Below are 15,239 nucleotides of genomic sequence, written 5' to 3' on the forward strand. Positions count from 1 at the left end.
CAAGAAATATGAAGACGACCAGGGTGGCTGTGCTGAAGTAAGCCAGACAGAATGGCACCGATTGACACTTGGAGGTGGGCAAAAGCCAGGAGGTGCGGGCTTCAAATGCACTGCCAGCAAATCCACGTTGCACTCTCAGTCCATGGAAAAGAGTGGAAGAGACTCCAGGGTCCTCCTCTGGGGTCGCAGTTGTAAGTAGGGAAGCAGTAGATGGATTTAAAAACCTGTGGATCCTTCAATATTAGTGTCCTGGGGGTGTATACAACAGAATGGTGGAGGTCATATCCTCTCCAGCCAGCCACCATTGTCCTCCTTGGTTCATAGCAGAAGTGGGGACAAGAAAATGAGTTGATTTTCATGTTCGAGTGCTCTGGCCCAAAATGCTATGGATATATTTCATCTGAATATAAAAGCATTAAATTATGTTTGCCCATGCTATGTTCCTAAAATTTTTATAAATTGTGGCTTCCAGTTTATGTCAGGCAGGAAGGCATGTCAAGCAATATTTTAAAAATAATCAAATTATCAGGAATTAATAAGAGCTTCCTCCCCCCCACCCCCCCAAAAAAAAGAGCTTCCCTGGTCAGGTTAACGTCATCAAAAAGCCTCCCAGAAGCACATGGGTAGGGCTGCCCTGTTTAGCATGAGCTAAATTCAAGAGAGGAAACTACAAAAGTGTTAAGCCTCAGCCAACATGTGCAGAGGCCAAATTACACATGTCTGAAAGTACAGTTTCATTTTTTCTTTCTCTTCCTGATAAGCTGAAGAAATAAATCCAGTCTTTAAGCATAAACTCAAAGCAGGATTCTGTCAGGACGATGGATTCACCAAGATTAAAAGGACATAGGACTGCAGATTTTCATGAATTATATAAACAGCCTCCCAATAACCTGGGGAAATGTTCACAGAGCGCTTCCACGGCCACCTCACATCATTCGGGTTGTTTATTGCTGCAGAATACCTAGAGAACTGGAAGGAAAATAAAAGTATACTGCCACTATGAAGATGTTAAGCATGTGTTTTAAGTCTCAGCTGTATTTAAAGCGTGGCGGCTTTCCTTCTAAGTGTGTGTGGAAATGCATGCATGTGCCTTCTCAGCTGCAAACAAAACCCATGGGTAAATAGCTCTGGGTAAACAACGGGTGCCAATGCCTACAATTAGTATGTGAGTTTTTCTGCCCAGTGAGTGACTTCAGAAAGTAATCATCAACTTTCAAAAGAGTATGATTTTTGCATCACCCTTGAGTATAGAAATATAATCTATTAGTACATGAAGTCTCCGGGTCGCTTCCTTTCATAGATTGATTTCTTTTCAATTTAAGGAGTTCAAAACACAGATTGCCCCATGCTCTGTGGCAAAAGCAGGCAAAAGCACTGATGTCATGTTGCAGTTATGGTATGTAATTTGCAGAATGCAGCTAAAAGGGACCTGGAGCCAGTGCTCTTTTTTATCCTTAATTTCTAGAATAATTTTGATCTCTATTTTCAGAAAGAAAGGCTTAGTGCTCTGTGAATGGTAAAGACCCATCCTTGGGCCTCAAATCCATTGTCAATATATCAAAGGTTGTCAGACTCTAGGCATCTGAGACAGGATGATGCCATCAGATACTTGGGGGTCACAGCCATCCACCCCATCCTGGACTTCTGGTAATTTTCTTTTTCCTGCCTTAGCACAGCACCAAAGGCATTTGTTTCCTGTGGCTGCTGAAGCTGTTTCATTAGCAGACAAGGGTCACTGTGCATTTGATTGGCAGGTCATTATATGTAGGCAAGCAAGGGGCAAGAGGTTAGTAGCTCAGATACTGCAACCATACTGCTTGGATTGAAAACCTGGTTCTGTCATTAGCTAGCCAGGTGAACTTAAAGAAGTTACAGGGCTTTGTTTTCCCTGGTTATTAGGAAATACTTGTTTCCATTTCTTTGCCACAGGTTACTGAATGGTAAAGATCTATATACATGCAAATGTATTAGCTTTCTGTTACTATGACACAGTGTCTTTAGAAAGTCACCCCCATGGGTAAGAATTGTTCTGCTCACAGAGGTTTCAGCGCACGGTGCTTGGTTTCATTATTTTGTAGCCGAGGTAAGGCATAGGGTTGTGGCAGAAGTGTGTGATGAGAGAATTAGTTCTCATGGTAACTGGGAAGTGAAATAAAAAGGGGGAGAGGCCCTCAAAATGCCCTTCAAGGGCACATCCCCAATGGCCTACCTTCCTTCTAGTAGGCCCCAACTGTTTGGGTTGTTTTTTTTTTAAAGATTTATTTACGTATTTTATGCATGGGTGTTTTGTCTGCATGCATGTCTGCACACTGAACAGAGCATAGGATTACATGGAACTGCAGTGGTAGATGGTTGTAAGCCACCATGTGGGTGCTGGGAACTGAATCCAGAACCTCTGCAAGAACAGTCAATGCTCTTAACCACTGAGACCTCTACGTAGCTCCAGGCTCCAACTCTCATAACTCCAATAACACAGAAGACTGGTGTGCAAGCCTTTAGCATATGGGCCTTTAGTGAGCATTTTATATCAAAACCAAACAGCAAAGATATTTGTTGTCATGTTATTAATTAACATGGCAAATTAAAAATAAAAGCTTTCTTTTTACCTTTTTAGCCTTTATGAGCATAGGTGTTGTGCTTGCATGCGTATCTGTGCACTATGTGCATGCAGTGGCCGCTAAGGCCAGAAGAGGGTGTCAAATCCCTGGAGTTACAGGCAGTTGTGAGCTGCCATGTGGCTGCTGGAAATCAAAGCCCAGTCTTCTAGAAGAGCTACCAATGCTCCATTAAAAGATCCTTAATGCTGATAATGTCAGTATCTGTGTAAAGGCGGAGCCATGTCTCTCCAGTGACTGATTTACCATTATTATCATTCATGAGGTCTATGTGCATACCCAGCTGTGGCTCAAGCAGCCACATCTCTCAACCAGATGTGGCTCCTTCTACAACAGTGTCCCAGTGACTGTGTACAGTGGGCTGATGGGCTGGTCCTCGGCTATCTCTAGTTCAAAGCCTGAGTCTTTCTGTCCAGGTTTTTTTTTTTTTTTTTTTTTTTTTTTTTTTTAAAGACTAGTCAAGTGCAGTAGTGAGAAGGGGGGAAAGTATAGAACAGGAGTTCAATCTGTAACTGACTGTGAACAATCAATTGTGATAACTCACTACCTTCGGACCAGCCTTCTGTCCAGGTTTTATTGCGTAGCTCTGCCTGTCCTCATAGGTGCTTCTTACCTCCACGTCAAGCCAGCTGCCTCACCAGGCATTTCTAAGAAAGGTTTTGGTATAAGTGCTTCAAAAATAGCCTTTAGTCTCTAACGTTTCCACAGTTTGTCAAGAATGTTATTTCAGAATTCACGTATATCAGAAGCAAACATAGAAAGCTTGGACATCAGTAGTAAAGGCTGTCAAATTAATTAAAAACTTAGATATAGGCCCATAAGGAGTTGTCATGACCTCTGACCTTAAAATTATTCTCATGGTGACTTTGTAACTGTAACTTTGCCACTGTTAGAAATGGTAACGTAAATATCCGATTTGCAGAATGGTCTTAGGTGGCCCCTGTGAAAGAGTCATTTGATCTCCAAAGGGCTCATGACACACAAGGTCAGAACTGCTGGATTAAAGCGTGGTCCCTTAAAAGGATGAAAATCCAAGTGAAATCTTGAATGTAGAGGCTTATACTTTTTTCCCACAGACCACACAGCCACTTAAATAGTCACTTAAAGGCAGGACAGGCAAAAAGTAAAACCACAAGACCCTGTCCCTGTGGTCCTACCCTCAAGCAAGGACATTTAACTAATGAGAAAAGCAGCAAGCAACAAACCCTCCGGCATCCCCAGTGCTTCTGTGCTGAGTCCTGGGCCCAGCCTTTTCTACCTCATAATTGTATGATGTCATCCCTCATGACAGGCATACGGTGCTTTGCTAGTCTTGTCCCTGTATGTAAAGTCCTAAAAAACACGTTTCATTGGCTTAGGCTTTCATTTTTAACTTCTGCAATGTCCAGTCTTTGATTGTCTGTTGAAAGTGGCTCTTAACACTTTGAATTCTTTGTTCACCTCAGTCTCTTTCAAGAAATGATCTGACACAGGCACTAAATACTCTAAAGCAGCTCCCCTTTGACAGCAGGGGGCGTAAAGCAACACCATATCTATAGTGAACTCAGATGAAAACAAAAACGGCTACTGAAGGCCACACTTTCCCAGGACCCTCTGTTGGTTTTTAAACAAAATCCCAAATGTTCAATTTTACCAATAAAGGCTTGGGAGCCAGATGCTGGGATGATAACCTGCTAGCTCAGAGGGGCAGAGAAATCACCCAGCTGACCTTCCTACTTAGCCGACATCCCAGTAGGAAAGAGCCCTTTCTCTGTGCTGTCTTTAAAAATCCCTCAAACTGAATGCCCTTTCTTTCCACTTCCTGTGTGTTTCTCTACCCATCCTCCAGACTTTCTCTCACTCTCTAAGTTTTTTCCCTATGTTCATTCCCTGTTAACTGGTTGCTCTCTCTACCTCCTGATCTATGGTTGACTTTATTTTATCCTTTTTATAAGAAAGTTCTTGGATTAAAAATGCGTGCTATGGCTGAGCCACACCACAACTAGAAACAAGTTTTTCCAGTAGAGAACCTAGGAGTTCATAGTGTGATCAAATATCCTGCAACAACACTCCACCCCCTCCTCTGCCAAGTTTCACTCAACAATCCTCAGCTATCATAGCACACCTGTTCCCTTCAGTGTCACACTCCATCCAATGACATCATGGCCCAAGTGTTACTCTAAAGCAAATCCTCTAAAGAACATTCAACAGTGAACACCTGGTCTTATGTTTTACTTATTTGTTTTGGAGCAATAGATTTTCTTTTAACCTATACAATGAGTTTATTCATTGGGTAGAGCTTAGAGAGGATGATTCATACCAACACCAGGGATGTCAAGGCAGGGGGATTACCATGAGTTTAAGGTTAGCTTAGTGTGGGCTACATAATGAATCCCAGATAAACCTGACCTACACAGTGAGACCCTGTCTCAAAACCAAACAAGCCACAAGTAGTTGGTCCAACAGGCGCTGACCCTGGCAACCTGCCCTTCTGCTAGCCACTATAAACTTTGACCTCCCAGTGCTTCTTCCCCCAAAGCTATTAATGGAAAGACATTTAAATCATGCCAGCAGCTGGGAATTAGAAAATCTCACGCATTTCTTTACTCATTAGTTTGCAAAAACAAGTCTCCTTAGAGAGCTCTGCACCAGCTTTGCAGCATAAGATGTTCTCTACCCCTTAGACAAACCTGCCTGGGATTCCTTCATCAACACAGTGCCTTAGCTCTGGCCTGAGATTATGCTGAGAGCAGCTCACTCGGGAGAAAGGATGGTATTGTTCACACATTAATGTGGATACTTAGTAACAGGAGAAACGACATGGACTGTAATTGCTGTAAAATACCAGCATTCTCCGAAATACCTGGCTCCCAAATGTCACCTACTGAAACCACTGTGTTAAAGTCTCTGGAATATTTGGAAACCTACACAATCTTTTTTTTTTTTTCTAAAGGAAGCACTTTCTTTTTTATTAATTTATTCATATTACATCTCGATTGTTAGCCCTTCCCCTGTTTCCTCCCATTCTTCCCTCCCTCCCACTTCCCCCCCCTCCCCCCTCCCCTATGTCTGTGACTGAGGGAGACCTCCTCCCCTATATATGCTCTTAAAATATCGAGTCTCTTCTTGGTAACTTGCTATCCTTCCTCTGAGTGCCGCCAGGCCTCCCCATCCAGGGGACGTGATCAGAAAAGAGGCACCAGAGTTCGTGTGAGAGTCAGATCTCACTCTCCACTCAACAGTGGAGAATATCCTGTTCGTCGGCTAGGTCTTGGTAGGGGTTTAAAGCTTACTGCCTATATTCTCCTTGGCTGGTGCCTTAGTTTGAGGAGGAACCCAGGACCCAGATCTGCCTGTCATAAAGTTCTTCTTGTAGGTTTCCAGGACCCTGTGGGTCCTACTATTTCCCCATTCTTCCATGCTACTCTCGCCTAAAGTCTCAATAGGATGTCCTCTCCTCTGACCCACTTTCTTGGTAAGTAAAGTTTTTCATGGCACGTATCCCTTGGATTAGTGTTTTGATATAAGTGAGTATATACCATTCGTCTCTTTTTGCTTCTGGGTGAACTCACTCATTATGATAATTTCTAGATCAATCCATTTGTCCACAAATTTCGGGAATTCCTTGTTTTTAATAGCTGAGTAGTATTCCATAGTGTAAATGTACCACAGTTTCTTAGTACTGAGGGACACTTAGGCTGTTTCCATGTTCTGGCTATTATGTATAAAGCAGCTATGAACATGATTGAGCATATGTCCCTCTTGTGTGGTAGGGCATCTTCTGGGTATATTCCAAGCTGGGTCTTGAGGAAGCCCTATTCCCATTTTTCTGAGAAAGCACCAGATAGCTTTCCAAAGTGGTTGTACTAGTTTGTATTCCCACCAGTAATGAAAGAGTGTTCCTCTTTCTCCACATCCTCGCCAACATGTGGTGTCATTTGAGTTTTTGATCTTAGCCATTCTGATGGGTGTACAATGGAATCTCAGTGTCGTTTTGCTTTGCATTTCTCTGATGACTAACGAGGACGAGCATTTCTTTAAGTGTTTCTCGGCCATTTGATATTCCTCTGCTGAGAATTCTCTGTTAAGTTCCAAGCCCCATTTTGTAATTGGGTTGTTTGGTTTTGTGGTGTTTAATTTCTTGAGTTCTTTATATATTTTGGATATTAAGCCTTTGTCAGATGAAGGGTTGGTGAAGATCTTTTCCCAATCTGCTTTGTTCTACTGACAGTGTCTCCTGTCTTACAGAAGCTTCTCAGCCTCATGAGGTCCCATTTATTAATTGTTGACATTAAGGCCTGGGCTGTTGGTGTACTGTTCAGGAAGTTGTTTCCTATGCCTATGTGTCCCAGGCTCTTCCCCACTTTTTCCTCTAACTGAATTAATGTCTCTGGTTTTAAGTTGAGGTCTTTAATCCACTTGGACTTGAGTTTTGTGCATGGTGACAAATAAGGGTCTAAAAGGTTAATGATAATTACTGAAATACTACACATGTATTTTAAATAAAACACATTGCTCTGTTTTGCTATTATTGTGACAAGAACACGCTGACCAAAAACAATTGGAGAGAAAGGTGCCTATGTCTGATTACCAGTTGCAGTCCTTTATCAAGGGAAACAAAGGCAGGAACTCCAGCAGAGACCATGAGGGAATGCTGGGTCGTCCATCTTGCTTTCATATACAAGTCAAGACCACCTGCCCAAGAGTGGCACCACCCACAGTGGGCTAGGCCCACTCTCGTCAATCACTATTCAAGTAAAATGACCCGAAGCCATGCCTATAAACCAATCTAATGAAGGTAATTCCTTATTTAAAATTCCCTTTTCCCCGGTGCAAGTTAACCAGCAAACCTGACCTTTGTCAACTTGACACAAACACATCATTATTATTCTATAACCCTTTCTTCTTTAGCCTTAAGACCCCATAATATCACAATATACAAATATGGTATAATTTTTAATATCCCACAGTCTTTAAAACATTCAACACTTCACAAGCCCAAGATCTCCTTTAAAAAATGAGCTCCTGTAAAATCCAAAATAAGTTATAGACTTTCTTATTCCAAGAGGGCGGAATTAGGACGCAGTGACAATCAGGCCAAAGCAAACCCCTAATCCAACAGTGTAAGTAACTCAGTGCCTGGTGTCTTAGACACCATGATCTTCTGAGCTTGAGCAGACACACCTCTCTGGTTCTGCCATCCACAGCACACACAGTTTGTCTAATAAGCTCAGGCCAACCCCACTCCACACCTGCTTGCTGTTCCTGGTGTCCATCCTATGGCCCTAGCATCTCCACAGGCCAGAGTCCCCATGGTAACTGAGGCCACACCCTCACCATTGACCTTCCCTGGCCTCTTCAACCATAACACGCCACGACAAACCACAGCTGCTCCCCACGCGCCCTTCATGCCCTCAGAACCAGCTCCACGTGGGGAAACTCCCACACACCACCAAGTTTTCCCACCATCCTGAGATGCAGCCCCTAACCACAGCTTCTGTGTACTGACACAAGAAAACATGTGACAGAAGATTTTTACCCAATAACGCTGGTCTCCGCACAATCAAAGCCAACCCCCCAGCCCCAGCCACCAGCATCAATTGTCCCAGTAAAGCAGCTTTCATTTCAGTTGTGGTGGTCTCTCGTTAAGCATAGCTGATTCCTCAGTTCAGCTGACTACAAATCACAGATGGGTAATTCAAAATCTCATACAGATGGCCCTAATAGAGTCTTTGACAGATTCTCAAAACTTCCCTCTGAAGTTTTACAAGCCAGGCCTCCATCACCCACCATTTCTCTCAACATTCCTATCTTCCAAGCTCCCACAGAACAGCCCATAATTTTTGAGCATCCAATGGCACCAAACTCTAAAATACTTCCACAAGCCCCCCAGAAGACCAGACGCCTTTCAGGTATGTCAGGTACATCACAGCAATGCCCCCATGTTCCTGGTACAATTTCTTTTCTAGATTGCTTTCTATGACTGTGATAAAAAAAAAAATACCCTGATTGAAAGCAACTGAGGAGGAAAGGGTAGAGGTCAACTTACAAGTTACAGTCCATCGTGGAGGGAAACCAAGGCAGGAAGTAAAGCAGAGATCATGAGGAAACACTACTTACTGGTGCGCTTCTTCTGGCTTGCTCGGCTTGCTTTCTTCTCTGGCTTGCTCAGCTTGCCCACCTGCCCTAGAGTGGCAACACCCACATGTTAAAGTTATCTTTATAAAACTATGCTTGTTTCTCAGTCTCTTCCTTAACCCCGCTGTCACACAAATAATTGAGACTCGTATTATTTTAACAAGCTTCACAGCACAAAAACTGAGCAGTTATTACTCTGCTCTTAACTCTCCAAGCTAAGCTGGCTTCCTCCCAGCATGCATCCCAGAGATACTTTAACTTTGTAGCTATCCTGTTCCAACTGCTCCACAGATCTCACCTGGACTTCTCCCGTAGCCTGATCCCTTACTTCCTCCCCAGCCCCCTTGGGCTGGCCGGAAGTCCAGCCCTGTTCTCTCTCCTGCTCAGCGATTGGATGTAAGCTGCTTTATTGGCATATCAGGGAACAATTGGGGTTCAGAGTTTATACAACACTGAGAAAAGAGATTCTCAGAACAAGTCTTGCAACCAGGTATGGGGGGTGTACAGAAATCAGCATTTGAATTACACACTAACCTTGGGCCTTATACCCATGGACATTCCAATAGGCTAATATGATAAAGACAATTCCTCAACTGTGGTACCCTCTTCCTTGGCGACTCTAGTTTTAGCTGGCATAGACATCTTCCCACATTGACTAATGCGCTTTTCTGGCTTCATATGGGGACTAGGGCATAAGTGGGGTGGGATTACTAACAACGCAGTGAGTTTCAAGAAAGGTGGCCCTTTCTACACTTTTCCATGATAAATGCATGATCCTAACACCTGAGAACAATTTGTGTAGAACTCAGTTCTCTAAAGTCAGACTCCAGGCTAACCCTGAAAGATGGCTTCCCCAATGTCCCTCACTAGTTCCAGTCCATCAAAAGCTGGTTTAGCTCCTTCCCCATCCCAATACGCACAGTTTGCCAGCTGCCAAGAAGAATATCTCTATTATTCAATAAATAAATGTATCGAGGCCTCTTTCGGGTGTGTGATAGATAGTCTTACCTTGCTGTCATCTTCACAGCAGTCCTACAAGGCAGAGACCATTGCCTGCACAACTCACATCTCTCAAATCAGCTCAAAAGTCTAACCTCTGCATGGAATTTTGCCTGACTCCTCACTCTTCTCCAAGTGTTTTCCTTTGTTCTTACATAGAGGTTCTTGTGTGCGAGCCCACACAAGTGGTGAACTGCTTTTTGGCTTCCTTCTGTCACTGTGTCTTTCATCATGATTTTATTATGTTTGCTGTGCTGCTGATGGGAATGAGCTCGTGTTTTGTTTCTCCCCTCCCTTGATAGTTTTTAGTTTCTTAAGAGCAGGGAAGTGTGCCAGTTTGCATCTTACACAGATGTAGAATGGTTTTCAAGCATTCTCCCACAACTGATGTCCGTAGAAGGAGATGGAATTCTCGGAGTGGCAAGCACTACCCTCACCAGAAGTTAGACAGCGGGTAGGTTCCCTTCCAACCCATCTGGCACCAAGACAGAGTTCTGCTACCAGGCAAAATGACAGAGGATTCATGACAGAGGGACCTATAATACAATACTGTGGAAGCAATGCCCCAGAATATAACTTTCCCATCATCACTTGTTCTCTGCCTGGGAAGCTGATTCAGTAACCAGCTCTGAGTGGGGCAGAGCATCAGATGAGGGAACAGTTGAAGAAATCAGGCGTGGGGGACTTCTCTCTCTCTCTCTCTCCTCTCCTCTCCTCCTCCCTCTCCTCTCACTCTCTCTCCTCTCTCGCCTCTCGTCCTCTCCTCCTCCGTCCTCTGCTCTCTCCTCTCTCTCTCTCTCTCTCTCTCTCTCTCTCTGAGCTGGGCAGCCTGTCTGGTCCTAAAGCATGTGGGTTGGAAATCGCTAGTCCTATAAAGGACCGGGTGGCCTGGGTATGCTTTGAGCCTCATCTTGGTCTGGCACAGATTACCCCTGGTTATCACTGAGTACCGCCTTGGCAATCGTTACATGGTCCCAACTGGGAGGATCTTAACAGCATGCCAGATCTCTTGTGGGGGAGGGAAACTACACTACTATTTCAAATCCTTTCTTCATTTCACAGCCCTGAACAGAGCAAACCATTTTGGTCCCGCAGGTAAAACCTGAATGATAGTATTGCTCGGATATAGCAACCCAGCTAAGACCAGAATGAATAGGGCCTGGTGACTCAATCCATCTTTTCAGTCCTGAGCGTGCCTAGCTTTGCATCAGTGGAGTGCTCTGAAACGTAAACATTAAAGCATTGACTAACTAAAACAGACATTCCACTCTGCTACCACCAACAAACGTAAAGATCCTTTTTTTTTTTTTTTTTTTTTTTTTAAATAAAGCAAGTCTGCTGAAGAAGCAGCACCTTCTTATTTATTCCCAAGAAGAGCTGTGCGGCCTAGCAAAAAACCTTTGCATGTTCCTGGAATGTTTTTAAGATTCCGAGCTAGTTTCTTCTGTTGTTTGAAAGGAGCTTATCAGCCACAAGTTTCTCCCACTAAGGAATCTTTTCCAGGAGGGGTTTTATTACTGTCTTCAAAGACTTTCCAGGCCACAGTGGAACGTAGCTGTCTTCTTCTTACGTCCAGCTACTCAGGTGTCTTGAAGGCACGTACATGAGTGATGCAGGCCGTTCCCTCTGGGCTTCCATCATCCAGCTCCTTGCGCCTCACAAGATAGTTTAAGGAGACTACAGCCGAGAGGCCCCTGCAGACCTCACATACAGAGCACACAGGATCACCCTCCAGTGGAAGAGGCCTCCTACTCTCTCTCACATGCAAGACAAAGCCTACCCCTCATCTCTGCCGAGGACACACACACACACACACACACACACCACCCCTGTATTTTATTTAGGGACTTGTGTCATATTGCCTCCTCTGTAATTGTATTTTATCATTATTTTTCCCAATAATATACTCCATAAAACGTATCAGGGAAATATCCCAATAAAGCTGGTTCCGTATGTGGGTTCATTTTAGAAGATATAGTTATGTTCCTCGGTGTCACCATTCAACTCTAACAGGGGTTCCCCTTTAGACTGGGGTAAGCACTGTTTCTTCTGGAGGCCCAGCTTCCACCAAAGATTCAGAACATGGCTCTGACCTCCTACCACACCAAACCCTAGTAAGCTCCCATGAGTTGTTCTTTGACAGCCAATCATTTTTGCGATATTCAAGCTGCATTTGTTCCCTGCTGAATTAATATCCACACTTGGCTGGAATCTTTTCCAGCGGTCAACCAGCCACCCTTTCCTGAGTGCTAAGCAAGGCGGCTGGTCACTCTTAAGGTCTCTCCAGTGCCAGAGAAAAGTGACTAGAATAGCCCACGAGGCGATCTAATTTTTTAGTCTGACCTCTGCCAGACCATACTTCTCAGTCAGGGGAGGGTTTGCTCCATGCATGGGCGGAAACCTGGTGGGTTTCTGGTCATCCTGTCTGTTTGCAAGAGGGAAGTAGCTCAGACCTTCTGCTCCGGTGATGTTCCTCGCAAGGCTCTGTACTTGTGGGTTCACCGTGAACGTGGAGCCATGCGGGAAGCAAAGACAAACACACTACAAGGCTTTTGCTCTTGTAGTTTCTGGTGCCAAGCAGTTGAAATAACACGAGAAAGAACATTCTAACTGGGAAACCATCACTGCAACATTCATTAGGGCTGCTAGATGAAAAACAGGACAAAAAATAGGCACAATCCCACAGGCCTGGGCAAAACTGAAATACAGTTCAAAGTAGCTCACTACTGAGAGTCATGTCCCCACTCACTCCAGTCAGTGTGTGTGTTCTGACTTCCTGCTCTCAGTAAGATGTACACCACAACTATACTGTCACCCTTGAGAGATTAAGGCAGATTCAGGGACATTACATGTGCTTTCTCTCAGACACTGCTAACACATGGCTCAGAGCACTAACCCAGCAGCCTGTGACCAAACTTTCTCCTGCCCAGGAAATATTACCTCCTGTGAATGGCACTAACCTGTAGTCACTGGCCACATTGTAGCTAGTGTGACTCAGGAGATAGTATCTTAGTTGTCCTTAATGTTAATAAACTTTAAATGGCCGTCAGTGACACTGTTTCAGCTTACACCTCTCTGTAGCACTGGGTGTGGCCCTTACTCTTCCTCTGCCCAACTGTCCCCACCCCCTCACTTCCCTCCCAACCCTCCCCCCTGGGTGTTCCACTCCCCACCTAACACTGTACTGTACTCCTGATGAGCTCACATGACTGGCATACTCCATTAGCAACTCCCATTTGGCTCTCAGACTAATGCCAGGACCTGTAGAGTGGGTGAGGCCTTTCACAATCTGTCCTGTATCCTCTGTCCCAGGGCTCACTGGTGTCGATATCCACCGCCATGTGACTCTGCACAGAACCGACCTCGCTAACCCACAGATCTGCCTTGGCAAGTGACAGCACATGTGGCCATGATGTCTCCCCTCCCTCCATACTGCCACCTGGGAGAGTCCTGCATGTGTTGCCAAATCCAGACTAGCTGGCACTTCCTCTCTGATGAGTCCCAGAGATCCTCCCACACTATTCCAACTCTTTGTCCTGCTTGTCCGATACCAACAGTTGATCTAGAGCTGTAACTGCCCAAAACCTCTGTTTCTCCCTGCTTGTTTCATTTCTCTCCCTATTTTTTAAGGACTGATTTCAGTACAGTAAATCTGTAATCTACAGTCTAATCTGTAGTCTGACTTTAAAAGAGTACATTTAATTTTACAGCTATTGGCAAAATGAAGTCAGTGCCACACACTGGCCCAACTCCATGAAGCACTGATGCCTTTTTCTGTTCTAAGAGTTTTACTTGAGAGAGAGAGAGAGAGAGAGAGAGAGAGAGAGAGAGAGAGAGAGAGAGAGAGAGAGAACCAGACAAAGCCTCTGGCTCTGAGACTTTCCTCTTCACACAATGCATTTTAGCTTTGCCAATGTTGTTTCTTTTATCAATATTTGGGTTCTTTTTAATTACTCCATGGTTTTCCGTTGTATGGATGTGTCATAGTTGATCAGTCCTTGGTTGAGGGACTCAGGGGTTGCTTCCTGTTTGGAATAATAACAGATAATGCTGATAAGCATCTTCTTGAAAGTCTTGGTATGAAAACAGGCTTTGTATTTTTCAAAGAGCATGTGAAGACATTTTTATTTGGTAAATACTGAGGGGTGGGATTGATGGATGATAGGATGGCTGTCCCAGAGAGGCTTGGATGGGAGTTCTAGATGCCTTCCATCGCTGAAATGTATTTCCGGGCTTTTCTCCTGTGTGCTCATCCCATGTGGACATTAGCCATTCCAGAAGGCACACAGCAGAATCTCACTTTCACTTTAAATTGTACTCTCTCCCCAAAGACCAACAATACTGAAGATGTTTTCTTTTTCTTTCTTTCTTTCTTTTTTTTTTTTTTTTTTTTTTTTTGCCACCTATAGCTCTTGGGTGAAGTGTGATTTTGCTCTTGGTCTCGCCCCTCCGGGGGATAATCGTCATTTTACCATATGCATCTGGGGACTCCTCAGTTGTCTTTTCATTTCTCATCTTAGAGAAATAAAAGTCACTTTGCAATAACGGCCTCATGAAGTTATTGCAGAAACTGAGTAGTATGTAAAGTATTGTGGAGTGAAGAGTGAGAAGGCGTGTAGCTGCAGCACTGAGGATGTACGTGCGGAAAGAAAGCGCCTATGAGCAGAAACCCAAAGTGAGTTAAAGGCTGCAATGCATGGAGGGAGGGATGCGGGGAGAAGAAGGAACACATGCGACACTCTCACTCCCTGACATAATTTATGTAAGCTCTCGGAGGTCCTAGTACAAGTCGTTTTCAAAGTTAATGTATGGTCACAATCTCCTGGCCCCTGAGCACTTTGCTTAGGGCTTTTTCATATTTGCGGGGGTTTTTTTTTTTTTTTTTCCCCGTCATGTAAAATTACATCATTTAAGTTGAAACATGCTCTACCCTGTTAGTGAGACTTTGGCTGAAGAGCTGATAAATATTCATGTAATTGAGGGGCTAACTTATGGAAAAGGACAGCTGGCTCAGGAGGGATCGCTTGCCTGGGTTAGAATCTGTTTCCATTTACATTAAGAAAATATTGCGAGAAGTTATTATCTGCCTCGGGGCTTAGGGGATACAATGGAGGGCTGATGCTGGCCCTGATTGCCTCTGACATTTACCTGTTGTAACAGGGAAACCTCGTGATGATAGCCAAGTGCCTTTTTACAGAACACAATTTCGGAGATGGCAGAGATAGAATGTGGGGCGCCTGTGAAAATGAAAAACATGACTTGTCAGCAGCGCCTGCTTATAGCCAACAGCCGTCCCCACTGGGCCCGCCGAGAAATTACTCAGAGCCAGGTACACTGATGGGTGTGAAGTCCTCTGTGCTTTACAAGGCTACGGGCGCAGAGGAGAGAAAGTGCGGTTGTACCGAACACTCTAACCCCCCAAGCCCACGTGGATGAAATATAATTGTATGATATTTACTGAGCACTTGGAAGGAACTCAGTTGTATTTCTATCTTCAAGGCTACAGGA

At 44.3% G+C, this 15,239-nt stretch overlaps 1 protein-coding gene across 5 annotated transcripts in view; it reads left to right on the top strand.

Annotated features, from left to right (window-relative positions):
• Magi2 (membrane associated guanylate kinase, WW and PDZ domain containing 2) overlaps positions 1-15,239 on the top strand; it is a 1,455,764-nt gene that overhangs the window by 1,336,181 nt on the left and 104,344 nt on the right. The window lies entirely within an intron of this gene.

This window comes from Acomys russatus, chromosome 10 (assembly GCF_903995435.1).
Source record: "Acomys russatus chromosome 10, mAcoRus1.1, whole genome shotgun sequence".
NCBI classification, from domain to species: Eukaryota; Metazoa; Chordata; class Mammalia; order Rodentia; family Muridae; genus Acomys; species Acomys russatus.